The 21209-nt window shown below is 43.3% G+C and overlaps 1 long non-coding RNA gene across 2 annotated transcripts in view; it reads left to right on the forward strand.

Annotated features, from left to right (window-relative positions):
- Positions 1-18137, forward strand: part of LOC122455693 — a 29526-nt gene extending 11389 nt beyond the window's left edge. The window contains exons 2-4 of one of the 2 annotated variants that reach the window (XR_006274094.1): positions 15521-15616; positions 15907-16038; positions 17794-18137. This is a non-coding gene — a long non-coding RNA (uncharacterized LOC122455693). Of the gene's footprint in view, positions 1-15520; positions 16039-17793 lie in introns of both variants that reach the window. The other variant, XR_006274093.1, reaches the window with a different exon arrangement.
- The last annotated feature ends 3072 nt before the right edge of the window (positions 18138-21209 follow it).

Below are 21209 nucleotides of genomic sequence, written 5' to 3' on the forward strand. Positions count from 1 at the left end.
CTCTCAAGTTATTTTTCACTCCTGGAATGCTGTATGCTAAACAATTGGCAACAGATCCTGAAGCTGTGGGGAGTGCAATGCAGCAGAAGGAACTTTTCCCATTACATATGAGAATACTCCAGGAGGCAGATAATTGTTTTTTATCAATATGTTGGTGAACTGACAAATTCTTAGGTCCCTACCACTGACAGAGACCTTGTGTATACTGGGAGCTCTGTCCGTGTCAACAGACTGTTACAAAGGAACATTTAATTTAACTAAATTTATATATTGTCAGAATGTAAATAGATTCATAGATTCCAAGGCCAGAAGGGACAATTGTGATCATCTAGTCTGACCTCCTGCATAACACAGGCCACAGAATTTACACAAAATAATTCCTAGAGCAGATATTTTAGAAAAACATTTCATCTTGATTTAAAAATTGTCAGTGATGAAGAATCCACCACGGCCCTTGGTAAATTGTTCTAGTGATTAATTAGTCTGTTAAAATTTACTCTGAAAATAAGGTGTAAATTTTGTCTCGCTTCGATTTCCAGCCATTGGGTCATGTTACATCTTTCTCTGCTAGATTGAAGAGCCCATTATTAAATATCTATTCCCCCGGTAGGTATTTACAGGCTGTAATCAAATCATCCCTTAACCTTTTCTTTGTTAAGCTAAATAGATTGAGCTCCTTGAGTCTATCACTATAAGGTATGTTTTCTAATCCTTTAATCATACTTGTGGCTCTTCTCTGAACCCTCTCCAATTTACCAACATCCTTCTCAAATTGTGGACGCCAGAACTAGAAACAGTATTCAGCAGCGGTTGCACCAGTGCAAAGTATAGAGGTAAAATAACCTCTCTCCTCCTACTCAAGATTCCCCTGTTTATCTATCCAATGCTCGCATTCGCTTTTTTGCCCACAGCATCACATGGGGAGGTCATGCCCGCTGATTATCCACCATGACCCCCAAATATTTTAGTCACTACTTCCCAGGTTAGAGTCCTCCATTGTGTAAGTATAGCCTATATTCTTTGTTCCTAAAATGTTAAATAGTGTAGGGCCAAGAACTGATCCATGTGGGACCACCCAGAAACACATCCATTCAATGATGATTCCTCATTAATAATTACATTTTGAGATCTATCAGTTAGCCGGCTTTTAATCCGTTTAATGTGTGCCATGTTAATTTTATATCGTTGTAATTTTTTTAATCAAAATGTCATGCAGTACCAAGTCAAATCCCTTGCAGAAGGCCAAGGATATTAGATCAACACTATTACCTGTATCAACCAAATTTATAATCTCATTAAAAAAATCAAGTTTCCTTGACAGGATCTGTTTTTCCATAAACCCATGTTGATTGGCTTTAATTATATTACCCTTCTATAATTCTTTATTAATCAAGTCCCAAATCAGCTGCTTCATTATCTTGTCCAGGATTGATGTCAGACTGACAAATCTATAATTACCTGGGTCATCCTGTTTACTCTTTTCAAATACTGGCACAACACTAGCTTTCTCAACATCTTCTAGAACTTCCCTGGTGTTCCAAAATTTATTGGAAATCAACACTAATGGTCCAGAAAGCTCCCCAAACAGTTCTCTAAAAACTCTTGGATGCCAGTTATCCGGACTTGCTGATTTAAAAGTGTCTAATTTTAGTAGCTGCTGTTTATCCTTTTTACTGAGATACAAGTGGATTGAAGAGTTTTATCATGATATTATATCATCTGTATTTCCCCAAACACAGAATATTTATTGAGCACTTCTGTCTTTTCTACATTATTCTTCATAATTCTACAATTTTCATCTAGTAATGGACCATTGTTAGGATTCTTTTTGTTCCTAATATATTTTAAAAATGCCATCTTATTGTCCTTAACTCTGCTGGACATAGATGTCGCCTTGTATCCTTTTGCTTCCCTTATCAGTTTTCTACAATTCCTGGCTTCTGATTTAGATTCATTACTATCCACTTCCCTTTTCTTCCATTTGTTATATATTTATTAATTTTTTAGCTATCTTTACTTCTCCTCTACATCAGATCTTATTTTAACCAATACAGTCTTCTTCCTTGATTGTGGTATTATGGCTCTTTAGGAATCTGGTAAAATGTTCTTAAACAGTTCCCAAGTATCTTTCACATTTTTCTGATTAGATTCCTCCTCCCATCTAATTTGGCTCATAATTGTTTTCAGGTTTGTAAAACTGGCCCTTTTAAAGCACCAAGCATATATACCACTGGTCTGTGTTTTATTCTGTTTGCACATTATAAATGTGACCAAGTCATGATCATTTGTACCTAAGTTACCATTAATTTTTAGTTCTGTAATCAATTCTTCTTTATCTGGCAAGATGAGGTCTAATGTGAAATTCCTCTGTGTAGGATGCAACACTTTTTAAGATAGGAAATTGTCATCTGTAACATTTAGAAATTCCAAGGATGTTTTAGTCCTGGCAAAATGAGACCTCCAGTATATGTCACTCAAATTGAAGTACCCCATGATTACACAGTTTTTTCCCCCTACACATCACAGATAGGTGTATAAGGAGCCAGTTATCTAGTTCCCTAATGTGATTTGTTGGTCTGTAGGGTATTAGTTGGTGTTGCCTATCTTGTGTTTTATCCATTAGGACATTGATCCATAAACATTTAAGATTTTCTTCTGAGTTATCTGTGACTCAGAAACAGGTAATGCCATTTTTGACACACAGTGCCACTTCCCCTCCCCTTTTGCCCACTCAATCCTTCCTAAATAGGTTATAACAATTGAGTTTAACATTCCAGTGATGAAAATCATCCCACCAGGTTTCAGTAATACCAACTAGATCGAATTTATGCTCATAAATAAGCAATTCCAGTTCCTGTTGTTTGTTACCTAACAGCATTGGTTTATAGGCAATGAAAGAACTTCTTCTCTTCTTGCCCTTTGGCTCCTTGATTAATTTTGCTCTCGAATCTTGATTTTATGCTGAGTGCTCATATCTTCTCTCTTTTTACACTCCCCTTCTGTTATTAGTTTAACACCCTTTTGACTACTATATCAAGCCTAACCCTGAGTAGATTAGCCCCCCCTTCTACTGAGGTAGAAGCCATCCAAACTATACAGCCCTCTCCCCATAGAAGGTGGACCAATATTCCACAAAACCAAAACCCTCCACGCTACACCACTTACCAAGCTAGAGGTTCACTTTCAGAATCTTCTGCCTTCTATCTTCCTTTGCTTGGGGGACAGGAAGTATGGCTTAAAGGAATGGCAATGGTTATGAAACTTTTCATAAGAATGGCCATACTGGATCAAACCAAAGGTCCATCTAGCCCAGTATCCTGTCTTCCGACAGTGGCCAATACCAGGTGCCCCAGAGGGAATGAATAGAACAGGTAATCATCAAGTGAACACCCCCTATCGCCCATTCCCAGCTTCTGTCAAACAGAGGCTAGGGACACCATCCCTGCCCATCCTGGCTAATAGCCATTGATGGACCTATCCTCCATGAACTTATCTAGCTCTTTTTTGAACCCTCTTATAGTCTTGGTATTCACAACATCCTCTGGCAAGGAGTTCAACAGGTTGTGCATTGTGTGAAAAAATACTTTTGTTTGTTTTAAACCTGCTGCCTATTAATTTCATTTGGTGGCCCCTAGTTCTCGTGTTATGAGATGCATTAAATAATGCTTCCTTATTTACTTTCTCCACACCAGTTATGGTTTTATAGACTTCTATCATATTCCTCCTAAATCGTCTCTTTTCCAAGATGAAAAGTCCCAGTCTTATTAATCTCTCCTCTTACGGAAGTCGTTCCATACCCCTAATCATTTTTGTTGCCCTTTTCTGAACCTTTTCCAAGTCCAATATGTCTTTTTTGAGATGGGGCGACCACATCTGCATGCAGTATTCAAGATGTGGGCATACCATGGATTTATATAGAGGCAATATGATATTTTCTGTCCTATTCCTTTCTTAATTATTCCCAACATTCTGTTTGCTTTTTTGAATGCCACTGCACACTGAGTGGATGTTTTCAGAGAACTATCCACAATGACTCCAAGATCTCTTTCTTGAGTGGTAACAGCTAAGCCATCATTTTATATGTATAGTTGGGATTATGTTTTCCAATGGGCATTACTTTGCATTTATCAACATTGAATTTCATCTGCCATTTTGTTGCCCAGTCACCCAGTTTTGAGAGATCCTTTTGTAGCTCTTTGCAGTCTGCCTGGGACTTAACTATCTTGAGTAGTTTTGTATCATCTGCAAATTTTGCCACCTCACTGTTTACCCTTTTCGCAAATAATTTGTGAATATGTTGAATAGAACTGATTCCACTACAGACTCCTGGGGGGTACCACTATTTACCTCTCTCCATTCTGAAAACTGACCATTTATTCCTATCCTTTGTTTCCTATCTTTAAACCAGTTACCAATCCATGAGAGAACCTTCCCTCTTATCCTATGACTGCTTACTTTGCTTAAGAGCCTTTGGTGAGGGAGCTTGTGAAAGGCTTTCTAAAATCTAAATACACTATATCCACTGGATCCTCCTTCTCCACATGCTTGTTGACCCCCTCAAAAAATTCTAGTAGATTGGTGAGGCATGATTTCCCTTTACAAAAACTATGTTGAGTGTTCCCCCCAAAATTTTGTTAATCTGTGTGTCTGACAGTTTTGTTCTTTACTATAGTTTCAACCAGTTTGCCCGGTACTGAAGTCAGGCTTACCGACCTGTAATTGCCAGGGTCACCTCTGGAGCCCTTTTTAAAAATTGGTGTCACATTAGCTATCCTCCAGTCATTTGGTACAGAAGCTGATTTAAATGATAGGTTACAGATAACAGTTAGTAGTCCTGCAGTTTCACATTTGAGTTCCTTCAGAACTCTTGGGTGAATACCATCTGGTGCTGGTGACTTATTACTGTTTAGTTTATCAGTTTGTTCCAAAACCTCCTCTAATGACACCTCAATCTGGGATAGTTCCTCAGATTTGTCACCTAAAAAGAATGGCTCAGGTTTGGGAGTCTCCCTCACATCCTCAACCCTGAAGACTGATGCAAAGAATTCATTTAGTTTCTCCGCAACAGCCTTATCGTTCTTGAGTGCTCATTTAGTATCTCAATTGTCTTGTAGCCCCACTGATTGTTTAGCAGGCTTCCTGCTTCTGATATGCTTAAAAAAAATTTTGCTATTACTTTTTGAGTCTTCGGTTAGCGGTTCTTCAAATTCTTTTATGGCCTTCCTAATTATATTTTTACACTTCAGTGTCACTTTCATCAATGTCAATGACATTCTCCTGAAAGAGGCCAGGGATTAAACAGGCACAGAAATTACTAAGGCCCTACCAAATTCATGGCCCATTTTAGTACATTTCACGGTTTCAGATATTTAAATTTGAAATGTCACAATTTTGTAACTCTGGGGGTCCCAACCCAAAAGGAGGTTGTGTGGGGTGGTGTCCAGGCTACTGTAGGGGGGAATGCAGTATTGCCACTCTTACTTCTGCGCTGCTCCTGATGGCAGCTGCGCCTTCAGAGCTGGACTCCCAGACAGCAGCAGCAGAGCTTCCTGCAGCCAGGAGAGGGTTCCTGGAGGTAGGTCTGACCTGGTCTTGGAAGTGGCCTGTGCAAGGAAAGAGGAAGTCTCATCCCTCCCCAGCCCAGCTGGGATTAGCTGCTGGAGCCTGGTGCAAGGTATGAGCCCCTAGCAGGGGCAACCCCAGCCCTGCCCCTCCCCAACTCTGGGCCCAACACTTGGGGGTTAAAGGGGCTGCCAGTGATCACAGTGCCCCTTGCCCAGCCATGGCACCCTGGGTAGTTGCCCACATCAGCCACCCATAAGGCTGGCCCTGCCCCATGCATAAAGTGATGACACACACACCCCCCGCATACCATGGCACCCTCACTTCTGTGCTGCTGCTGGTGGTGGCGTTGTCTTCAGAGCTGGCCACCCTGCCAACAGCTGCCACTCTACACTCTTCAGCCGCTCAGCTCTGAACACAGCACATAAGTAAGGGTGGCAATACCTCGAGCCCCCTACAATAGCCAGATTTCATGGTGGAGAGCAGATTTCATGGTCCGTGACACATTTTTCACATCCATGAATTTGGTAGGGTCCTAGAAATGACCTATATTTCACCCCAGAGGAAGTTCATTCAGCAAGTGTTCAGGCATGTTGCAAGGCAGCGGCTTACACTGTAGACAGAGAACTACAGTCTGTAGGGTTGTCAATCCAGGACCTTTAACAAACACAAAATTCTCTTTAAAAAGGTAGCATATACAGCTGTACCATATATCACAACTCCCTTCACTCTATTCTTGGTATGTTACTAAGATACAGCTGTTTCTATGGAGAATCTGTCTGCAGGCAAACTAAACAGTTTTAATGAAACATGAGAAAAAAGATTTGGAACAAAAACATTGAATTAGAATGCAAGGGATATGAAAGGATGCAAACATAGAATCTTCAGTAATATTTCCCTTTCTTATCCCTCTTTATTTAATTTATCTGTTTATTACTTTTGTATTCTTCTTCCTTAATTTTCATTGGAATCTTACATTCAGTATTTTCTATAAATTGTTTTAAATTCATTTCTATACTGTAAATTACATAAGTAGCTAGGAGCAAAATCTTTAATTTGTTACTTTACAAGTGTCAATAGAATGTTTGATTTTAAAAGCAATATATAATTACATGTACAGCATGTGTGTTATGAATATCTCCATGACCATCAAGAATTCCACAGTTGCATAAAATGTGAAGTGAACAACAGAGCTTAAAGAAGAGAACAGTAAATGGTAAAGTACAAATAAATACATTAAACAAAACCCAGCATTTAATTTTATTTTACTTTTGTGGCAGCAGCTGGAATCTACAACTGACAAGTAACAGCTATGTGGGGCATGGTGACATTCCTGCTTCTTTCTTGTGTTTAGGTCTAGTTACCTTACATTGTGCAGAACCAGACCTTGAAAAATACTGTGCTTGATTTAAAAAAACAGAGTAGTTGATCAATCAACAATTAGGCAAAGCTAACTAGAAAAAAGTTGTACACAAAAAGGAGATCATGGAAGAATTCCACAGATATCCAGGTTGGAATTTATGTGAGTGATTGTTTCTTAACATCTGTAACAATGATCTGTTCAAAATGTACTTTATTATTTATACTAGGTCAGGTTCATAAGTATTCTATATATTCCCACTTAGTTTGATCAATTGTCTTCTGTTGCTAGTAATATGTAATTACTACACAGTCTCATCAGCTGGCTTTTAGAGGTGTTTCACTAACAATAATTTTGGGAAGGGACAGAATATTTTGTTAGAGTTTGGTCTTTCCCCTTTGAAGTCAATGGAAAATAGGATCTGGCCCTTATTGAGTAGATCAGACAGTGCAAACAGTGTTGCAAGCTCCAAATGTTCAAAATAATGAGTCAGACTCCCCAAAATCATGATTAGCTTAAAACGCAGGGAGTTTTAAAACAGAATAGTGTGGGTGGACGGAGGGGTTTATTTTAATATACCTTCTGTTTTTTGAGTCTCTAGGGGAAAGCCAACCCAAACCCAAAGTGTGTTTGATCATTTCAGGTTCAAAATTCAACCTTAAATGCACATGCAGAAATGTAAGTTTCCCTGTTGGCTGTTCAGAGGGGGCCTTCCTTTCCCTTCTCCTAACCCTTCTGAGGGAAGCTGCCATCTGTCTCCTTCCTCTATCACTATCATATGTGTCCCTCTCTCTTTTTACCCCACCCAGTCTTCTACCCACTCACATTCTCCTCCATGTCCCCTAAGTTTCCCGTGCTCAGCTCAACCTGTACACTCACCTAGCCCCACAATTTCACTTTCTCTTTACTGTATCCTATCCCTCAGATTCTTTTCCATTGCTATTCTCCTATACTCTCATCTCCCTTGTACCTGTTCTCTCCTTCTGCTCCCAACTTTCCTATGCAATAAACTTCTCTCCTCCCTATATTTCCATAGCCCCTTAGTCTCCTCCTATCCCAATAGTTGCCCTGAACACTCAGAGCCTCCCTTCTGCAACCTACATTCCCCTACACCCACCTCACTCTCTTCCCTGCTCCCTATACTTTTCTTCATGAGCTCATTCTCCCTCCAACATACCCTGCACACCATTCCCTCCTTCCTATACCTATCTTCTTCTGATGCTACCTATCCCAGCACCCTTTCAATTTCTTCCTGCTTCTGTTCAGCCTCTCTCCTGCTCTCTACATTATCCAATACCCTTCATCGTCTCTTTGGCTCCCCCTATTCCCCAGTCCACTCATAGTTTCCTGTCTAGCCTCATAACCATAAAATGGCAGCCATCTTCCCTCAGGACAACCTGGCAACAGTCTAACCGTGAACGATGGAAGTTAGTGAACAGACTTACTTTCAAATGCAAAAACTGTAGGAAAATGGTAGCCATCTTGACTGAGGACAGTTTTATTTCAGCCCCATTAAATGTAATGAAAGATAGTAGCCATTTTGAATAAGGGAAAATTCACAAGTTTATTGCCAAAAGTTGAGATAATAGGAAACTAGAAAAAAATCCACAAAATATTTTGAGAGTTGGCCACTATGCAACTAGTTTTGGAAGCCTAACACATGGCATTTCTAATAGATTCAGAAAGTAGATTGTAATTTTGCATGCAATTATTGCCTTGTGTGAGATACCCAACTCTACATCTTTGGGTGTTTGGGTCTCATATTCCTCCCAGGGCACTCATGTCCCACTCTCCTGCATGCGAAATAAGATAAATGAAGGAGGAATGTCAGTCTCTTTCCCCCTTCCATTTAATCTTCCTATTCTATACTATCCCACCCAGTTGCTGAAAAGGAAAAGCAGAAACAGGGCAGCATTTCTTAGCTGTAGCCTCAACAGAAAAGAAATAAAGGGAATGTTTTACACAGCTACCTGTTTCCCCACTGGGGCAGAAATAGCTCCTCTTCCCTCCATCTTCCTCACTGATCCACTCCCACCAAACTCAGTGGAAAGACTATTGATTTAAATGGGGGCTCTGATCTCAGAGCTGGAACTTGTTTCCTTCAACTGCAAGAGTCCCTCTATTCCCTTTCCCCATCACCATCCCCAAAAAACTTTGAGGGGAAAAAATGAGTTCAGATCTAGTAGCGAAAGCTGGTTACAACAAAAAATTCACTCACCCTGCTGAAAAGATATAAAATAGCCAAAATATGAGCAAAATAAGTCCAATAACATAACAAATATGATGATTATGAACCACATTCTCAATCTTATATTTGTAAAGTGATTTGTAAAGTTACTTAAGTGGAAACTTGAAGAGTAAGTAATCTAAAAAAATAGCAACAAGTACAGAGGACAATGAACAAAGAAGGAAAAATGGTAAAAAAAAAAAAAAAAAAAGTGGATAATCAGAAGTGTTGGGGAAAGAGGTGATAGTCCATTCATCCAATCTACCAAGGGCTAAGACCTATTGGGAATTTGCCCCAATTCCAGTAATTGGTGGTTGGCTAGAAAACTGTAGCTACACTATTGCAAAGTCTTGTGGACAAGGAAAGCTGCAATTTGCATTTTTGGAGCTTACTCCCGCATGACATTGGGGGTAAGCTTCACAACTACAAATAGTTTCCCTTGTCTACATTTGGGCATGAGTGCAAATATACCAGTGGTTAATCATCAGTTGCTGAAGTCTGGGCAAATAACTAGTGGAGATAAGGCCCCTGTCATGACCGGGACTAGGCAATCAGAGTTGCTGATCAGAGGAGAGGTGCCAGAGGTCAGAGCCAGAGTCAGCTGTCAAGCCAAGGGTCAGAAATCAGGGGCAGGGATCAGGAGCAAAGTAGGAAGGCAAGAACCAGGAAAGCAGGAATCAGGTAAGAAGGCAGAATCCAATAAAGCAGCCACCCAAAAATTCACCTTGCTGCACAATTTCCTGTGCCTCCTTCTGGCTTAAAGAGCCCAGCCAGACCAATTAATAGACCTGGGTGCTCCTCCAGTCAGGACTCCTGTAAGCAGTGCCTCTGATGGAGCTAAGGTTGCATTAGCCGTTCAGCCCACCAGTTACTAACCAGCTACTAGATCACGGGTGGGCAAACTTTTTGGCCCAAGGGCCACATCTGGATGGGGGAATTGTATGCAGGGCCATGAATGTAGGGCTGGGGCAGAGGGTTGGGGTGCAGGAGGGAGTGTGGGGTGTGGGAGGGAGTGTGGTGTGCAGGAAGGGGCTCAGGGCAAGGATTGGGGTGCAGGAGGGATGCGAAATGCAGGATGGGGTTCAGGGCAGGGAGTTGAGGTGTGGCAGGGGGCTCAGGGCATGGGATCTGGAGTGCGGGAGGGTGTAGCGGGGGCTCAAGGGAGGGGGCTTGGGGGCTCTGGACAGGGGCTTGGGGTGCAGGAGGGGTTTGGGATGCAGGCTCCAGCCCGGTGCCGCTTACCTCCCTGCCTGCCCTAGCTCCGCACTGCTCCGGGAAGTGGCCAGCATGTCCAGCAGTGGCTCCTGGGGGTGGGGTGGGGCAGGCAGCTCCACCATGCATTGCCTTCGCCTGTGGGTACCACCTCTGAAGCTCCCATTGGCCACGGTTCCCCGTTTCTGGCCAATGGGAGCTGCAGAGGGTGCCTGCAGCAAGGGCAGCGCATGGAGCCCTCTGCCCTCCTCTCCTCTCCTCTCCTCTCCCAGAGGCCACAGGGACATGGTGCTGGCCACTTCTGGGTGTGGGGTCAGGGCAGCAGAGCCTGCCTTAGCTCTGCTACGCCACGGACTGACAATCCTGCGGGCCAGATTGAAAGCCTTGATGGGCTGGATCCCATGGGCGGTAGTTTGCCTTCCCCTGTACTAGATGGTGGCTAGGATGTGAAGACTCCCTGGGGACCTCTAAACTAAAATTCAAGACCTGTGGAGTCACTTGTAGAATCTACCAGAGAGAAAAAAAAATTTAGCTTTTTTCTTAAAAGGACAATCTTCCTCATATTGCTATTTCCTTCTATCATTCATTCAAAGATTAAGGTGGTCCTAGTTTCTCAATGAGGTAAAAGAATCCTTTTTACACATGAGGTCTGCAAATCAAACTTTGAATTGAGCCCAAGAAACCTAAAAAAAAATACTTTATGTGAATAAGGGCATGCAATGAGAAAGTAAGACATTAACTACATTTGAATATTTTAAATTGATTACATTTTTTGCATAGGTGGAAGATTATCCTGATAGAAAAGTGTGTTCTACAGAACAGTATATAAATAGCTCTTAGTGAGAGCAGAACAATAGCTGTTTTTTCTACCACAAAGCAGAAAAACAATTAGTTAGAGGATATTGCATTCTTTACACATTTTTGGCATCCAGAAAAAAGAACTGCATTTTAAAACGCATAATATTGTATTTAGATATCACTTCCCTTTTACTTACCTGCCAAGACTTTCAGTCTTTCTCCTGCAATTGGGCACATCACTTACACTAAAGCACAATGCTCTCCTACATTGTTAGATATTTGTGAGGTCATCAGTTCCTGCTGTTGAAACACAGAATCCTGAACTTGACAGGAAAGTAACTGCTTTTCACATAGTGTATATTGTTTTAAAATATATGTGTATTTGTAATGTTTAAATCCACCTATATATTTATTTTACTGATTTGAGATCCATCCATGAGATCTGTTATTTTTATTGACAAACACTAATAATATCCTACTGCTATATAAATGCTGAGGAAAAGCCAAGATATTTATATTCAAAGCAGGAAACATTGTTCCCATGACTGCTCTTGTCCTATTCCTGTATGTATATTATACCTAATGGCTGATGTAGATTTCATCATTGTTTCCAGAGGCAGTAGTTCATTCTACCAGCATCTATGTACTGCATTCTGTTTGTCTTAGAGAACAGACCAATTGTGTGCACCAAACACTCAGAGAACACTGTGTCTGTAAAACTAGTGTTTTTTTTTAAATTAATGGTCAACTGTACAGAAATATGATTGATGGCCACATATTCTATTTAACTGAATAATAAAGCAAATCAACTAATATAGTTACACTAAAAAGAAAACAAGTCTCCTGACATGAATTAATCAAAATCTGCTCCCGACTTCTTTCCTTTTTTCAGTGTCTTGCTTTCTTTCCTCTGTCTTTTGCATAGGTGTCAAATGCTTAATAATAACTACACAGGGATTTTGTGAAGAAGCATTTCTGATTATCTGCTATACTCACAACAGACCAGGGTGCTGGAACAATTTGTATAATGGAGGTCCTGAGAACCACCGAACCAAATTGTAAACCCCATATATGATGGAAACCACCTCAAGCCAGGGGGTGTGGCAGCACCCCTAGTTCCAGCACATATGCAAGAGACCATCAAAAACAATTCACAGAATAATAAGTTTAAATGATTATTCAGAAGCTGTTAAAGTCCTTTAAAATCACAGCTTTAATTTGGGGACAATGTATACCTTCAAATCAGCGGCACTGCGATGGGTACCCACATGGCCCCACAGTATGCCAACATTTGTATGGCTGACTTAAAACAATGATTCCTCAGCTCTCGTCCTCTAATGTCCCTACTCTACTCGCACTACATTGATGACATCTTCATCATGTGGACCCATGGAAAAGAAGCCCTTGAGGAATTCCACCATGATTTCAACAATTTCCATCCCACCATCAACCTCAGCCTGGACCATTCCACACAAGAGATCCACTTCCTGGACACTACGGTGCTAATAAGCGATGGTCACATAAACACCACCCTATATCGGAAACCTACTGACCGCTATGCCTACCTACATGCCTTTAGCTTTCATCCAGATCACACCACACGATCCATTGTCTACAGCCAAGCTCTACGATATAACCGCATTTGCTCCAACCCCTCAGACAGAGACAAACACCTACAAGATCTCTATCATGCATTCCTACAACTACAATATCCACCTGCAGAAGTGAAGAAACAGATTGACAGAGCCAGAAGAGTACCCAGAAGTCACCTACTACAGGACAGGCCCAACAAAGAAAATAACAGAACGCCACTAGCCATCACCTTCAGCCCCCAACTAAAACCATCATCAAGGATCTACAACCTATCCTGAAGGACGACCCATCACTCTCACAGATCTTGGGAGACAGGCCAGTCCTTGCTTACAGACAGCCCCCCAACCTGAAACAAATACTCACCAGCAACCACACACCAGAACCACTAACCCAGGAACCTATCCTTGCAACAAAGCCCGTTGCCAACTGTGTCCACATATCTATTCGGGGGACACCATCATAGGGCCTAATCACATCAGCCACACTATCAGAGGCTCGTTCATCTGCGCATCTACCAGTGTGATATATGCCATCGTGTGCCAGCAATGCCCCTCTGCCATGTACATTGATCAAACTGGACAGTCTCTACGTAAAAGAATAAATGGACACAAATCAGACGTCAAGAATTATAACATTCAAAAACCAGTCAGAGAACACTTCAGTCTCTCCGGTCACTCGATTACAGACCTGAGAGTGGCTATCCTTCAACAAAAAAACTTCAAAAACAGACTCCAGCGAGAGACTGCTGAATTGGAATTAATTTGCAAACTGGATACAATTAACTTAAGCTTGAATAGAGACTGGGAGTGGATGGGTCATTACACAAAGTAAAACTATTTCCTCATGTTATTTCTCCCCCCCCCCACCCCATCCCCCACTGTTCCTCATATGTTCTTGTTAACTGCTGGAAATGGCCCACCTTGATTATCACCATAAAAGGTTTTCCTCCTCCCCCCCTTCCTGCTGGTAATAGCTCATCTTAAGTGATCACTCTCCTTACAGCGTGTATGATAAAACCCATTGTTTCATGTTCTCAGTGTGTGTATATAAATTTCCCCACTGTATTTTCCACCGAATGCATCCGATGAAGTGAGCTGTAGCTCACGAAAGCTTATGCTCAAATAAATTTGTTAGTCGCTAAGGTGCCACAAGTACTCCTTTTCTTTTTGTGAATACAGACTAACACAGCTGCTACTCTGAAACCAGCCTTACTTCAATGTGAGGAAAGGTTGGAGTTTCAAAGTTAATGCTGCACAATTAGAAACGGTATCTACTTTAATTATACATTACCTTGCCTTTTGACAGTTTGTGTTGCAATTTTGTAGTTATTTTTATTTGTCTTGCTGATTTCAGATAAACCTACATTTTAATTTAAGAAAGCAAGTGTCCCAGGGTAGCTGGTCCCTGTAACTGAAGTGGATCCAGCTCTCCTTTGCCAGGACAGGTGTGCCCATTTGGCCAATTAAGAGAGCCGGGCAGCACTTCGGGGGTAAAACACAAGTGAGTTCTAAGAAGATGGACTAAAAGTCTTCACACAATTGAGAGGAGAAATTGTCCTTCTTCCATGGGACTTCTGTGGTACCAAAGAAGAAGTTACTCACCTTGTACAGTAACAATGGTTCTTTGAGATGTGTGTCCCTATGGTGCTCTACTGTAGGCGTGTCTGTGCCCTTGCACTGCTGATTGAAGAACTTCAGTAGCAGTGTCCATTGGGCCTGCACATGCTCTGTCTCTCCTTGTTCTGTGCTATGAGGCTAGCCAGCGCAAATTCCTTCTCTACCATAGAGTCATAAGTGAGAACTCCAAAGTAGAGGGAGGAGGGCGAATAGTGAAGCATCCATAGGCACACACATCTCAAAAAACCATAGTTACTGCAGAAGGTAACTTCTTCTTTGACTAGTGCCCTTATGGGTGCTCTGCTGTAGGTGACTTCCAAGCAGTACTCCTTGGGACTTCGGAGTCAGGTTAGTCACAGATGATAGTACTGTGGCGCCAAAGATGGCATCAAAGGCAGAGTCACATAATGTTCTGCGAAGGTGTTGATGCCCATGTCACTGCTCTTCAGATTTCTTAAAGAAGGCGACAAATGAGAAGGTCGATCTCATGGAATATGTACAGATCGAATCTGGAGGGGTCATGTTTCGAATTTGGTAGCACTGTCTGATGCAAGTCGAGATCCACTTGGAGGGTCTTTGGGCTGATATCACTGAGCCCTTAGAAGTTTTTGCCATAGACAGGAATAGCCTAGGGAACTTCCTGAAGGCTTTTGTCCTATTGAGCGAGAATGCAAGGACTTTTCTAATGTCTAAGGTATGTAGTATGGTCTCCCTATTGTCTTGGTGAGGCTTGGGGTAGAAGGTGGGAAGAGGTATAGACTGATTCATGTAAAATGAGTAGGTGACTTTAGGGATGGACCTTGGATGCAGTCTGAAAGTAATGTTATCTGGGAAGAACACAGTGTATGGGGGATGCGCCATCAGAGCTGATATTTTTCGTATTCTTCTAGCCGAGGTAATTGCTATAATTGTTTCCATTTACAGGTATGCTAGTGAACAGGTGGCCATAGGGTCAAAGGAGGGCCTGGTCAGCCCCTTCAGCACTAGGGGGTAGGAAGCCGAGGTTGAGAGAAGAGGTTTGTTATTGCCTTAAGGAACTTTTTAGTGGTTGGGTGCAAGAGTACTAAGTACCCCTCTACAGGTTAGTGAAATGCCGTGATAGCTGCTAGGTGGGCCCTGAGAGAGCTCAGGGATAATCCCAATTTTTTTAAGGGTTAGAGCATATTCCAAAATATGTGGAAGAGTTGCTGACACTGGAGAGATTTGTTGGGACATGTACCAAATCTGGAACCTGGACCATTTCTGTCGGTAAGTGTGTTGTGTGGAGGACTTTCTACTGTGCAGTAGAACCTCCTGTGCTTCCTTTGAACAGGAGCTCTCTAGGTGCTGGAACCACGTAGGATCCATGCTTTGAGGTGGAGGATCCCCAGGTTGGGATGCATGGTATACTCTTTGTCCTGAGAGAGATGGTTCGGAGTGGCCGGAATGGAGATCCGTGGGCACGTCGTGAGCTGCATCAGGTAAGGGTACCAGGTCTGTCTTGGCCACGTGGGAGCAATCAAAATTACATAAGCTCCATCCCTCTTTATCTTTAATAGGACCTTCAGCAGAAGAAGAAACAGAGGGAAGGCATAAAGAAGGCCCTTGTCCCATGGGAGGAGGAAAGCATTGCCCAGAGAGTGCTGTCTGATCCACACCCTGGGACAGTATCATGGACACTTCTTGTTCTGGTAAGTGGTGAACAGATCTGTGGACAGTGTTCCCCACCGTGTGAACAAGTTGTGAAGTACTGACGGGTGCATCTCCCACTCATGGTCGTGTGGGAATGTGCGACTGAGCTTGTCCGCAATCGAGTTTTGCACGCCCAGGGGGTAAGCTGCAGGCAAGGTGAGGTTGTGAGAGATGCACCAATTCCATAGTCTCATCACTTGCATGCATAGGGAGGGCGATCTGGCCCTTCCCTTGATGGATGATATAATACATGCAGGCTATGTTGTCTGTTAGGATTTTGGTATGTGATCCTGTTATCAGCGGGAGGAAATTGGTGCAGGCATTCCTGACTGCTCTGAATTCGAGGAGACTGATGTGCAGGGATATCTCTGCAGTTGACTATTTGCCTTTCATTATGAGACTAAATGCACACCCCATCCTATGAGTGACGCATCAGTGGTAAGGAGTGACGAAGATGACTCCTGTGAAAGGGGGATCCCTTTGCATGCATTGGTTGGGTTCTTCCACCAGTCCAGGGAGTTCTTGATCCTGGTGGGTAGTGTCAGGAGTTTGCCCAGACTGTCTCTGTTCAGTCTGTAAACTGAACTGAACCACATCTGTAGGCATCGTATGTGGAATCTGGCATGCGGAATCACCACTGTGCTTACTGCCATATATCCCAGGAGTTGGAGGCAGATTCCAGCTGGCACTTGAGGGATACCTTGAGCTGTGTCTATAAGAAAGACCAGGGATGGAAACCTGTCTTGAGGTAGGAAGGCTTTGGCCTGTAGCGCATTTAGGTCAGCCCCTGTGAATTCCAGGCATTGCCCTGGTGTGAAGGTTGACTTCTGGGAATAGATCTGTAGGCCGAGTTCCGTGAACAAGCATATTGTGGCCTTGGTGGCTCGACAAGCCTCTTGAAGCGATTGGAGTCTGAGGAAACAATCATCCAGGTAAGTGTAGATTATTATCCCTTATGATCGTAGATGAGTGGTCACCACTGAGAGAACTTTGGAAAATACTCTCAGGGTCACTGAAAGTCCGAAGAGGGGGACTCTGTAATGGTAGTGGTCGTGCCCCAGAGTGATCCTGAGAAAATGTCTGAGAGTCGATAGTATTGAAATGTGAAAGTAAGTATCTTGTAGGTCAAGGGCCAAAAACCTGTCTCCCTATTCCAATGATGGAATGATCATTGATAAGGTGACCATTGATAAGGTGACCACTTCTGAGCTTTGACAAACTTGTTGAGAGTTCTGAGGTCCAGAATAGGTCTCCAACCTCCCTTTCTTTTGGGTGTTAGGAAGTAACAAGAGTAAAATCCCTTGCCTTGTAGATGTTGAGGAATTTGTTCTAGTGTTCCTAACTTCAGGAGTCTATCTATCTCTTGACATAGTAGACTCTTGTGAGACGGGTCTTTGAAGAGGGACGGGGAAGGGTGGTGTGGAGGGGATAAGGAGGTCAAGTGGATGGAGTAACCAGATCTGACAATTTCTAGGACCCATCTGTCCAACGTTATATGCTCCCAGGCATTGCAGCATGCTGCCAAATGGTGGCCAAATGGGTGCATGGGCACAGATAGTAGTGGGGAGAGGACTCATGGCGCCTTGACCTGTCCACCAAAAGTGGTGCTTAGAAGCAGGTGGTTGGGTCGAGGATTGGGAGACAGAAGACTTCCATTGTCCTTTTTTTTCTTTGGGACTCATAGTGTTGTCATTACAGGAATTGGGATGCATAAGGCCTTTGCTGGTATTGAGGGCTAAAACCTTGGTGTGTAGATTTCCAGTGATTTGAGGGTGGCCCTGAAATCCTTCAAGAAGGCACCTTCTCAACAAAGAGCTTCACACCTTCAAAGGGAAGGTCCTCCACTATGGTCTGCATGTTCTTTGGGAATCCCAAGCCATGATGCCTGTCTCATCACCACAGCCATGGAGATGGTCCTGGCAGTCCTGTCGGCAGTGTTGAGGGCCGACTGCCGTGATGCTTTTGCCACCAGTTGCCCCTTCTGGATGATGGCCTTGAAGGAGTCATGGAGCTCTCCGGCAGTTTATCAATAAAGTCATTTACCTTATTATAATTTGTGCAGTTATATTTAGCCATGAGCACCTTGTAGTTGGCAATATGAAACTGTAAGGTGACTGAAGAGTACACTCTTCTATCAAAGAGATCAAGGTGCTTCCAGTCTCTGTCATAGGGTGCTGCTCTGGAGAGATGTGTTGGCCATGAGAGTTTAGAGCATCCACCACGACAGAGCTGGGTGGCAGGTGGGTGAATAGGAATTCTGATTACCTTATGGGGACATAATATTTTTTTGTCTGCCCGTTTGCACATCAGGGCCACTGAAGCCGGGTGTGCCACACTGTCTTAGCTGGGTGTAGGATAGCCTCATTGATTGGGAGGGTGATTTTTGAAGTGGATGAAACATGGAAGGACGTCAATGAGCTGGGTCTTTAAACTTTGTCCAGTCAAGAGGTGGATATGGCCTTAGGTGTTATCTCCTCTTCTGTGTCCCCTTCCTGTTCCTCCATTTCTTGAGGTTCTGAGGCCCTCGATGTTGTGGCCAAGAGCATGCCTGGAGGGATCTCGGGTTACGATTGGTGCCCTGGAGGCAGGCTGTTGCTGTGCCGCACTGGGGTCCCAGTAGGGCCACTCTGGTGGCATAAGGCCTGGTGGGGGTGACCATGGGTGGTTGTACCAAGATGGTGGGGGTGCCATTTGGTGGCACATTCCTGGACCTTGTTGGTAGTGAGTTCCCTATGGAGCTTGGGAGGAGTACTGTAAAACTCCCTCTGGCTCACTATCGTATCCCTTGCTTGACAATGGAGGGCCATGGCATGATTGTTGGGAGATATCCCATGATCTCTCAAGGGGCAGAGAGTTGGATGCCTCCAATATGCCTAGGTCACCAGTTTGATGGAATTCGGCCAGTACCGAGCATTCTGGCATAAGTGGCGGTATCGGGGGAGATTGAGACCTTGCTTGTACTAGTCTCTCCCATGCCGGGTGGGCCAATATCACTGGCAGTACCGATGTTGACTCATGTATCGGGGAGCACTTTAGGGTGTTTGCCCGTCTCTGTACCGAAGATTCAGTGCCTGTGCCCAAAGTGCACTTAGCAACGGTGCCAGATACCGATGGTCGCCATGAGGCATGGGTGCCGAATGATCTTGGTGCCAAGGACACAGAGCAAAATGGTGATTCGCTTTCCTGGGTTCGCTAAGGAGACTTCTTGCTCTCTTTTTTCAATTAATGAGAGGAATCTCTGGACCATTTATTTTGACCCATTATCCTTCAAAGTCAAAGGTTGAGGGGAAGACTTATACCCACTAGAGGGCTAGAGTTGGAGAGCTGCATCCATAAAGATGATTTTCTGGCAGAGCTCTCTGTCCTTGCAGGATCTTGGTCAGAGCTGCTGGCAGAGGGAACACTTTTGTTCCCTTCAGCGGGAACAATGGGAACAATGTGGCCTTCAGCGAGGCAATGGATGCACTGAGGGTACTTGTCCATGACTGAATCACTTCACTGCAAGTGAGACACTTCTTGAAGCCTGGAGAGCCAGGCATACTCTTGTCCAGGGGTGGGAGGAAGGCCCCTTCCTCCCCCCAACAGGGGTCAACACAAGAACAAAGTCTTTTTTTCTTTCTTTCTTTTTAGGCATGGCCAAATAAAAAATCAGAAGAAAGCAAAAAGGTTTTCAAAGAAGCTAAAATTTAACAAACGAAAGAGTTAACAATCCACTAACAGACAGATAAAGGCTCTGTCTCTAGGCAGGGGTGGTAGAGAAAGCACCTAGGACGGTTAGCCTGCATGCACTGGCTAGCCTCGTGGCGCAGCACGAGGAGAGACAGTGCATGTGTGGGCCCCACGGCCACTGCTACCGAAGTTCTCTGATCAGCTGCGCAGGGCCGCAGACACACCTACAGTCCATAGGGACACTACTCAAAGAAGAAACTTGTCTTCAGTTCCTGACAGGTAATATAAGTACTTCAGCAGGTGATATAAGTACTTCAGCTGCTAAAAGGTTATCATGATGAAATCTTAGCCCCACTAAAGTCAAAGGCAAAACTACCATTGACTTCAATGGGGTCACAATTTCACACTCTGGCTCTAGCACCTGGTGGTTCCCAGGCCCCTTCTGCCCAGCTGTCTTCAAATGCCATACTCCTCTCAGGCCCCCAGACACCCCGGCTCTGTAACCCACCCCTCCCAACTGCCTTAATTGCCACAGAATCTCTCCTCCTGGCACCTATCACTCTCCAAGACAGGAGGGAAATAGCACCAGGAAATTCACTTTCACTGCCCTCCGCTGACCCATCACACTTGCTCATTTTTCAGCTTCTTGTATCTCTCTTATACCATAATTTTCCTACTTTTCCCATCACAGTATACTTCAAGGGTTGACAAAAAATGTGTATAAAACAAAACAGGACCCTCCTCCCTCAGAATGTTTTAAAATATTTGCAGCCTTTAAATAAATAGCACAGCTCTCTGCTCACACACACCCCTTTGTGAAACACCATTTAGTTGAATACTATTTATTCAATTTGTTTATAGTTGGGTAGTCCAACAGAGAAGATTTCTTATAAAACATGTATACAGCGCTGTACACTTACATGATAATTTACAACAATAACATTCCCTGCCCAGAAGAGTTTACAAATTGAATAAGATAAAATAAACACTGGTCACCATGCTACTATTCAGAGTTTAGGAGATCCAGTAAGAACAGCTTCAGGACACTTCCGGTGGTTCCTGACCCTTGAGTCTGATGAAAGAAGTGCCAAGAAGTGTCAAAGCTTCACTGTCTGCTCTCAGAGTTATTAAAAATCCCACTAGTTTTGTAACAGTAAAGGTGTTATCCTGATGTCTTGGATAAATATCAAATTGGCAGTCACATTTTGCCTCCATCAATTCCCTCTGCCCTTCCAAATTGGATGGTATTCTTCTTTGTGCCCTAAACTACTGTGCATTCCACCTCAGATTACGGTACTGCATTAATGAGCAAAGTGAATCCTATATGTCCTGTAAGAGGTGGTCCAACTCCTGCACTCCTTATTTAGGCAAATGCAACTTATTTCCCTTTGTTGGGGTCCAGCTTCTCTACTGTGTTCTGGCTCCTTTGTGGTGCCTAAAAGGTGCAAAGAGAATGGAAAGCAGCCAGGTCTGGACACCTGAGAATTTCCCTGGAGTAGGG

This window comes from Dermochelys coriacea, chromosome 1 (assembly GCF_009764565.3).
Source record: "Dermochelys coriacea isolate rDerCor1 chromosome 1, rDerCor1.pri.v4, whole genome shotgun sequence".
Classification (NCBI taxonomy): domain Eukaryota; kingdom Metazoa; phylum Chordata; order Testudines; family Dermochelyidae; genus Dermochelys; species Dermochelys coriacea.